This window comes from Oncorhynchus mykiss, chromosome 14 (assembly GCF_013265735.2).
Source record: "Oncorhynchus mykiss isolate Arlee chromosome 14, USDA_OmykA_1.1, whole genome shotgun sequence".
Taxonomy (NCBI): domain Eukaryota; kingdom Metazoa; phylum Chordata; class Actinopteri; order Salmoniformes; family Salmonidae; genus Oncorhynchus; species Oncorhynchus mykiss.
In genome coordinates, this window is record NC_048578.1 from 3,485,001 (window position 1) to 3,494,622 (window position 9,622).

General features: G+C 45.0%; 1 long non-coding RNA gene across 1 annotated transcript in view; it reads left to right on the plus strand.

Annotated features, from left to right (window-relative positions):
* Positions 1–9,063, plus strand: part of LOC110488564 — a 9,247-nt gene extending 184 nt beyond the window's left edge. The window contains exons 1-2 of the long non-coding RNA XR_002468445.2: positions 1–39; positions 5,981–9,063. The exon at positions 1–39 is cut by the window's left edge and continues 184 nt beyond it. This is a non-coding gene — a long non-coding RNA (uncharacterized LOC110488564). The remainder of the gene's footprint in view (positions 40–5,980) is intronic.
* Positions 9,064–9,622: the final 559 nt, after the last annotated feature.

Sequence of the window (9,622 nt, forward strand, 5' to 3'; positions counted from 1 at the left end):
GCCACCGAGGACCAAGGCCACAGAGATAGCAGCACACAGGTATGTATGCCTCAGCTACACACCCTTACATACATCGCTAGAGATTTCACACTCGTCAATTGACAGGGTTCACTCACCCAAAGTGGAAATTATACCAGGCATCTGTGAACTGTAATGTAACATACAGTATGGTCACTTTAAACCCTAATATTTGCTCGTAGGTAGACTTGTTGTGGTGGGCAGGCAGTCGGTCGACAGAGTACAAGGATGATGGTAAAAAAAGAAAATAAAGAATAAAGAATGCATTGTCATCCGTCATCTTCTCCTGTCTGTGCTAGAGGTTGAGGTCTGGCTGACCTGGGGTCAGGGTGTCTTTGTCTGACAAGCACGTCTGGGGCGGCGGAGATATGTCTGGTGTGTCAGTGTGTCATTGACGGTAGAGAGACAGACAGCGGGCCAGGGTGACACTGAGCTGATGGGCGGGCTGGAGGTGAGATGACGGCTCTCACTGGGACACCGAGCAGTGTCACTCCAGTGTTACTCCTAGTAGTGGTTTGAACCTTGGTGCTGCTGCCACTGCCAGCAAGACAATGGTTTGTTGAGTTAGTGTAGGGCAGGATTGCGTTAGGCTTCTTCATTGACCACCTTTTCTAAGCTCATCCCACCCACATTTGCACATAGTGACACAGCAACTCATCTGAATGTAATGGAGACAGACAAGCACTGCTAACAATGATTCATGACATTTATATATTCTGTACATATTGTTCTTGGTTGATCTTGTGTCAATTCTGCCAGTGTACATACGTAGAGATTGCATCTGATTACTGCGACAGCGCTATTTTGGTGGTTGATCAGATTTGTCCCGCAATTCTTTGTTGTAATCGTTTCAGGCTTAACAAGCATTATTTACCGAATCGGTTTTCCTTTCGCTTGGGTCATGGAAACATGTAATCACTTTTCACCTCTGCTATTTCAATATGTGTCAGCTTGAGAGAGAGAGAGAGGTCAAGGTTGAGGGCTGATGTCATAAAGTACCATCACCTGAGAGTGAGCAAATGGCAGTCCCTCTCTGCTGCTGTGACAGTTGCTTAACTCAATTGCTTTACATCAAAGTGGCTCGCTATACAGCCTAAATCTAACTCACCATGGAAACGAGAAATAATGTGTTTTCTGCTTCATATTACCTCAGCTTGCTTAGAAATTCCAAATGTAGTTCAATATGTATCTGTTGTTTTCCTCTGTTGCTCCTTCTACTTTGATACATTGTGTGAAAGATCCTGATTAAACGTAGCATTTGAACATGTTGTTTAGGTCTTCGGACATTACGCAAATAGACAGCAGAACGACAGATTCACACAGCACTTAGGTGTCATAAGCAGCCAAGCAGTTCAATAAACAAGGATGATAGCCATTAACATTGTGACATTCTGCACAATGTTTGCACAAATAAATACAATGCTCTAGCTGCTTCAAGTTATATTTCATCAGGGTATGACATGGGAAATGTGAACACACACCCATCCCCCCCACCCACTTTCCGTCTTTGTCTCGTGTTCCTTCCCTGCCTCTTCTTCTCCTCTCCTCTTCCTGACACTAACAGCAGAGCCTTCTAACAAACAAAGAGGCAGCAGATGTAGCCAGCTGCTGGGTGCCTCAGGGTCAGTGTTGGCTACCTCATGCACGGGAATGCACGTGCCCAACCACGCACACACACCAACCTTTAATATGAAAAATCTCTCTCTCTTGCAAAATGGTGCTTTTCTTATGAGAGTTGATTGGAAATGATCAGCTATGAGTCCGGAGATCATAAATGTACCTAGTACAAGGGCAGTGTCCATTCAGAGGAAACCAGCAAGGCCTGCAGTCCATATGAGTTGACAAATGTACGTCATCATACATCATGAATCATCAGGGCATCAGCTGTCAAGACCTTCCTTCACATCTTAACTTGAAGATACAATTTCATTTCACATTCAGATTTGGGCATCCACTCTTTTTAGTTGTAGGTGTGTGGTTAATCATTTCTTGTATGTTTCTCTTGCTATTTTGGACCATGTCTAAACCCATGTCTTGTCAGTGTCCTTCGAGTGGATTAATAATGCAGTACATCATATCAGTGGATGGATGGATGATTGGATGGATGGTATGGATAGTTTAAATGAGGAGGGATGGAAGGGAGAGTTATGGGGATGGAGACAGAGATGTAGGGAGAGGAAATGCTGGATTTATTTTGAAAGGAGTAAAAGGTTTGGAAGCCATCAAACCGCGAAGCCTTTTCACATGACCCTTTGGTGGCCCTGGCTCTCTGGCCTGTCCTTTGCGTCACTCTCCTCCTCCCCAGGGCCCAAGGGACCCCCGTTCCCAGGGTCACTTCCACATGAACGCCAGGGAGGGAGTTAACTCCTCAGAGACTGACAGAGTCCTCTGTTCACATGGCCGAAGGAGGACAGACAGCCCGCTGAGGGTCCTGATCATAGATACATACTTACATATACTCTCTCTCTCTCTCTCTCTCTCTCTCTCTCTCTCTCTCTCTCTCTCTCTCTCTCTCTCTCTCTCTCTCTCTCTCTCTCTCTCTCTCTCTCTCTCTCTCTCTCTCTCTCTCTCTCTCTCTCTCTCTCTCTCTCTCTCTCTCTCTCTCTCTCTCTCTCTCTCTCTCTCTCTCTCTCTCTCTCTCTCTCTCTCTCTCTCTCTCTCTCTCTCTCTCTCTCTCTCTCTCTCTCTCTCTCTCTCTCTCTCTCTCTCTCTCTCTCTCTCTCTCTCTCTCTCTCATATACACACACAATACCACATAGAGGTTGTTTGGCTCTCTAATCTATTATACGTCCTTATAGATGGGTGAATTTATCCCCACACTTTGTCTCATGATCCTTTGGCTGCTATAGTGGTGCAAGCTAAGTTTCCGTAGCTACAGCCTCACATTCCAGATTCCATCTCTCTCTCTCTCTCAGCGTTCTGGGAATGCTTCAGCCGTTTTGTCACTTCCTCTCCGGGTTGTAAAGAAAAAGCTCCAGCTGGTCTCATATGACTCATAAAAAGAGATGTTAATTTGTGTCTTTTAGAAATCTCTGATCCATCTTGTCCGTTGTGACTGCAACATACATTTTAGAAAAAGACTGACAATTTCATGCTCACTGTTCGTTACTTCGTTCTGTTATTTCCTTGTGTGTCTTTTATCCAAACCTTTGACACCTGGTAGAAGAAATTGCTCAATTATTGCTGAATTTGTTCATCGATGATATGACTAAAGATTATCAGCAGCAAATTCACCCTCAGTGACATCAGTAAATGTATTATTTGTTAGAAGTGTTTTTTAAGGGTTCATTCATTATAGTTCTTGGCCCTCTTAGTTTTATTTTCTGGCTATTCCAAAAAGAATGTACAGTTCACTATCTAGCCTACACACATGCCAACACACACACACACACACACACACACACACACACACACACACACACTCAAACTCACACAACCGTCCTTGGCCCGTTGGGATAAGAGACGCATTCTTTCTCAGAAACGCTCTCTTGATCTTGAGAAATACGTCCAGCCCAAATTCCAAAAGTGCTGGGAATCCTATGTTTATGGAAGGCATCTCGGAGGGAGCGTTGTGGGATCAGGCGTGGGGTGCCCTGAGGGGGTTCCAAGGACCTCTGCTGTCCCGGATCTGTGATAGGATTAGAGCCACAGCACACAGACGCTTTGATCTAGGCGTACCCTGGTGAAGATGGGGCATGTACTGTCCAAACAAGTCCAGGCCCCAAAGGTAGAAATGAGCTTTTAGTAGAAAGTTCAATTACGTAAGCGACAGACTGACAGCCTTTGATTTCACAGCTTATTTGACTGTAGCTTAGTCATTAGTGCATTCCTTACACAGTAATACATTAATACGCCTCTGGATGGTTTTGGCACGAAAGGATGGCCTCTTAGAGTTATTCAGGGATGCAAGTTGCAAAGTTTCTCCCATAAATTTCTGCTCCTCCGCAGAGCTGTCAAATACTACTCTGACCATAATGTCTCACTGTATGTTTAACAAAGTAAGACCCACGTGAAGGTTTGCCACGACGACTCATTAACCTCTGCTATGACATTAATTTCTTACTTTGTCTCCTCTGGTCTTTGCTTCTGAAATTTCAGCCTCGCCACATCAGTGAGAGAGAGAGAGAGAGAGGCTGAGTCAGTGTTGTAGCTCAGCGGTACTAGAAAGGCCTGGGCTTCATCAACTACACATCTGATTCATCTACCGTGGTATACAGAGAGAGCATGCAGTAGAGAGAGAGAGAGAGAGAGAGAGAGAGAGAGAGAGAGAGAGAGAGAGAGAAAAAAGAAGGAATGAGAGAGAGAGGGAGGCCTCCCCCACCCTCCTCACGCTTCCTGTCTAGATGATTTAAGGAGATGGGGAGAAATGAGAGGGGACCTTAAAAGGCAATGTTTGGGCGTGCAGGAGCGTTCGCTCTCTCCATTATCATACCCTGGGCCTGTGTCTGTGTAAACACAACGTCTGCCTGCACGTCTGTCTGTACGTCTGTGGAGGTGAGCACTTTGGCACAGGCTGAGGCACTTCAGGCACGCACGCACACACGCACGCACACACACACACACACACACACACAGAGGAGCTTGCACACAACTCACACACATACACACCAATGTAAACAAGTCTTGGCAATGTATTTTTCACCTTGTCACTTTCAAGTGATAGTTTTCTGACTTTGGAGAAAAAAAGGGACAAGGTTTACAAATCATTTTGACAAATGTTTAGGCTGGAAAGGTCTTCGGTTATATGGTAAAATGGCCATGCATTTAAACCCAGAACATTCATAACATCTAGCATAGGATGTGCCATGTATAGCAAACTGTAGATTAGGATATATTACACCCCAGTCTTTACATAGTAGTACAGACCATGTAATACTCAAAGAATGTGCACTATTGCTGTCATAAGAAATAAACGAGTTGATATTAACGTGATAATAAAACTTTATTAACACAAGAGCATGGGAAACAGGAAATGGATCCAGGATGCAATGTTTATTGTTATGTGTTGGTTATTAACAGTGTCTGTGGTATCCGTATCATTAGACACACAAAGCATGGCAGAGGAGTGTTGTGTTTGTTTATATTTTCTCGGCCTGTAGACATCTGGGGGGGTGAGACATCCGGGGTGCTGGATGAGGCACGTATGCAGCACCCTTTATAGATATGGAATAGTCTCTGGTCAGTTCCCAACACATTATTTTGACAAAATGGCAGTCCTTCTTTGTGACTGTGCTCGGGTTTTACTGGCTTCTCCACCTTCACGCTCACTTTTCCCTTTTAAGTCAGCCAGCAGCAGACTGTGACTAGAAAAGGGAATGTGTGCAGCCAGCCGGCGAGAGCGAGAGAGCGAGGAAGAGGGGGGGCAGGCATGCTGAGAGCAGTGACAAACTATCTGCTTCCATGATCACCGCCTGCCTGCAAGAGCCTGAAAGACCCCGAAAGAGTGAATGTTTACCAAAGTACAGCTACATTTTCCATGATCCCAAAATAAAATTGGCTCAGAATTCCTTATAAGGGCCGCGGGGAGGCTCCAGGAGAGAGGTTTGAGACAACCTAAAGCTCCTTGGAGATAGTTCAAAACTGCTACGGATTTCTCATGTTATTTCTTATTTTTATTTGATGATTCTTTTTTTGTTGTTGCTTTCTCTCTTTGGAATAAATGGGAAACTCCTTAAATTAGATTACAGGAGATTTATTGTACTCCTAAATATTTATTACAGCTTTCGGACACTTTAGTTTGGACTGTGAGAACAACTCCGAGTATGGCTCTGTCTATGGCATCATCACTAAGCTATCTCTGCAGGCCATACCTTAGCCAAACAGAGTTAGACACAACTATCCATGAGCCCATGCTATTGAGTGTCCTGTTCCTGTGTGTCTGTGTGAAGCCTTGTGGATCTGCTGTCTGTCTTCTGGGACTGGTGTTTAACTGTTTTCTTCTCTCTGTCTTTCCCTGTTTCAGACAGAACCAAAGGACAGCGCATACACTGTAACCAATAGGTGAGTATCACATGATGTCAGCTCCGTTATCTCAGCCCAATTATCGGCCTAAACCTCCTCAGGGGTCAGACATTATGGCTGTGATTGACAACTGATGTAACTTCTCAGAAATGAAAGAGAAGACTTTATTTTTTTCATGTAGGCTACAGTCTGGTGTATCCCTGTGAGTGGCCCCTATGCAATCCCCCAGACCTGTGCAACAATTGTGTGATTACACCATCCCTCTTCCTGGGATGAGGGTCAAAACTGAGCACTCAGTCACAGGTGTTTATATGAGCTCAGCATAGTGTCTGGTTGCTGAGTAATGTTCTGCGGTGTCCATGTCCACACACTGAAACGTGCCAGATAGAGACACTGTTCAAGGGCACAGTTAGCCCGCCATTCTAAATTGGCCGAAAGTCAGACACAGAGGGGAACGCTGTGTATCAGATGATATCAGATGTCAGATCCAAGAAAACTTGTCTGAAACCTTACTGTCACCAGTGACCCACAACAACATCACTTCCTCCTGACAGAACAAGCTGATGGTGTCTTCTTTACTCTGATTCAATTGTGTGTTTAGCTATTTTTTACCAGCCAAGCACAAACATTAAATAATTACTGTATATAAACCAGATGAAGTGTCAGCGCTCCATGGGAGTTTCCTCCTCCTTCTCTTCCATCTCCTTCCTCTTCCTCCTCCTTCTCATCCTCCCTCCTTCACCTCCTCCTCAAGCCTCCTTGTGGTGCCTGAGGCCTGATGTGGGTAGGCAGGAGGCTCCAGTAATCCTGTCTTTGTGGGCCAGGCTAGTTACACGCTCAGGAAGCAGGCAGGGCACTGTGCCCCTGCCTTCCTGCCTGAAGTCTGTGGTGTTGTGACCTCAGTGACACCCAGAGGCCCAGCAACAGATGTGTCCCCTGTGAACCCAGGGACCTGGTCACCCTGACACCTACATACATCTAGTCCATTCACCAGCACCTAGCATAGACATATCACACCTCTCCAGTGAGGGATCCTCTCTCATATGATTAGGGTATCAGTTCAAAAGTTATTAGAACGTTATAATGTTCTATCAAGTTAACTGATTATTTAATCTAATGTATATGAGTACACCAGTTTAATTATCAAGTAATAGCATTAAGAATCAACTGGGAAATGGTGCCCACAAATTTTATGTGAGAAATGAGTGAGAGCAAGGCTAACGGTATGTGGAATGAGTTAGATCATTTTTTAAAATGGAAGCTCCAGTACAGTAGCAGTGATCTAGGGAGAGATTTCATAGCCACAGGGATGAGAGGCAAGGCTGATGGAGGAATCCTGGGTGTAATGTGAAGAGTAGAGGAAGTATACTGAGAGCAGAGGGAGAGAGGGAGCTCCTGGGATGTGTACCAATTGGCACCCTGTTCCCTATATAGTGCACTACTTTTGACCAAAAGTAGTGCACTCTATGGGGAATAGGGTACCATTTGGGACTTAATTGTTTGTTTGCTCTGCGGCTGGGTGTCCTGCAGTTAGGGGTTTAGTTTGGGCGATGCTCCTGGCACCCTACCCCCTCTGTGGTCGCTGTGAGAAGAACGTGCTGGAACAGGAGAACGGCCCACACCCCTGCTGTCATGATGGCAGCATCTCTCTCAACAGCGTGCTGCTGATTAAAACTCTGTGGCCACAATCCAACATGGCTGAAGCTCCTCAAAAATCAGTGCCAAACGCATTCCAAAACACCCCAAGTACTCCAATCCCCATGTAGGGATTAGGGGTGTGGGAATTTGGGAATGTCAGTGGGATTGCAGGGATTAGGGTTGTGGGAACAGGGAGGAATGTCAGTGGGAGTGACGAGTTGAGGGCACAGGGACAGGAAGGAGCAACATTTAAATATGCAGGCAGGCAGGGGTCAAAGTCATTTCCTGTTCTCCAACATAACGTTTACAGCCCGCACATTCCCCCAATATACAGCAAGCCTCAGTCTTTATGGTACCTCCCTCTTACAGTTTGATACTGGAATGGGACTGCACAGACAACTGTCACAATGTACTTATGTGTGGTTCATGCTGTTTCGTTGAGCGCTCTAAAGAATCCTCCATTGCTCTTCTTACCCACAGGTCAGTCTGCACTGGGGTCTTAGGAATTCTTTGGTTTCTTACCTAACTCCAACTTTCTTAGTCAGAACTATCCTATAGCGATGTGAAGAGAAGACAGGTAAGGTAAATCTGGGGGGGGGCCTGCCAGAACACTGGCGTTGATGTTTTACTGTGGAGGTCTATTGCTTGGTCCTCAGGCCCCAGGTGCAGTGCTGCATCTCTGGTCAATTGGGAGTCTGAGATGAAGCACTGTAGCTCGGGAAGGGGGGCGCAGCTACAACGGGGTGAGCAGTCTGAGTGGTGGCCCCATGTCTATACCTCTCTGCCTTATTTTAGACGGTCTTCTAATGGAGACCTATGTTCAGGATATTAGGGATGGAGGGCCCCCGTGACTGGTGCTGCCCCTCCCAGCCTCTCTCTCTCTCTCTCTCTCCCAGGTCTGGCCACATATCTGAGATGCCATATCATCGCTCCACCCATGATGTTTACCTCTGCTTCATACAGCCGTGTGGTCCAGTAAAGACTATAGTTACTGGTGTGTTTTCCATGCTTTAATTCACCACCTCCTCCTGAGTGCATTTGCTGCATTACCTTGGCCTTTTCCTCGCTCCCGGGGTCCAGTTTTCCCAGGAATCCCTTGGGCAATCACAAGGGGGATTCCTGGAAATACTGTTCTTGGGGGTGGGGCTTGACTACATGGATCTGGGATAGTAATACAATCTGCTCGTGATATGTTCCACAGACATGTGCGATGTAATGGAAAATTCTATGAACGGGGAAGGACAATGAAGTAAGATAGAACGAATGCTACACTATTTTATATCTTGATGCAAGGCCTGGATAAATACTCTTATGTGTCTTTACCTTTTGATATGAATTTCACTATGTCAGAGAATCTTTATAAACTCATACAATTTCATATTAGCCATAATATAACTAATATAATAATTTTTTTTAAACTGTCAATAAATGTCAACATTTCCAACATGTCTGTCTCAGTCATTCCACTTTCTTGTTACACTACAATGTTTAGTATCATCGAAACTTGCTAGAATGACCCAAATCTCATTGTGGACACACGGCCAAATATGAAAACAGTGCCCTCTACAGTGTATGTAGATATATCAACACCACAACTTGCTTGTCAAAATCTTCACCACAAGGGGTCAGAGTTGAGCCACTTCCTTTCATATGCTGCTGGTAGAAACCCTCTTCTCACACCACTTTGATACAAAGTGATTTTCGTAGCAGGTTAGGAGAGAATTTTTGCCTTAATAACCTACGTTAGTTCTCCCAATCTGCTGCTTAAGTTCTCCTAACCTACTACGAAAAAGTAACTTCGGTATCAAAGTAGAATAGGCCATCATCCTATCATCACCCATCCATGTGCTACATCAGATTAGCCTACCATGGCAGATGAATATTTCAGGGACTTAACATATTTCAGTTCACATATGGTAGGAGTAGCATTTACACATACAGAGGAAATGTATATGAGTGTTTGTGTGCACCTTTCTATAGCCATCTTCAACAAAACAGGCAATGT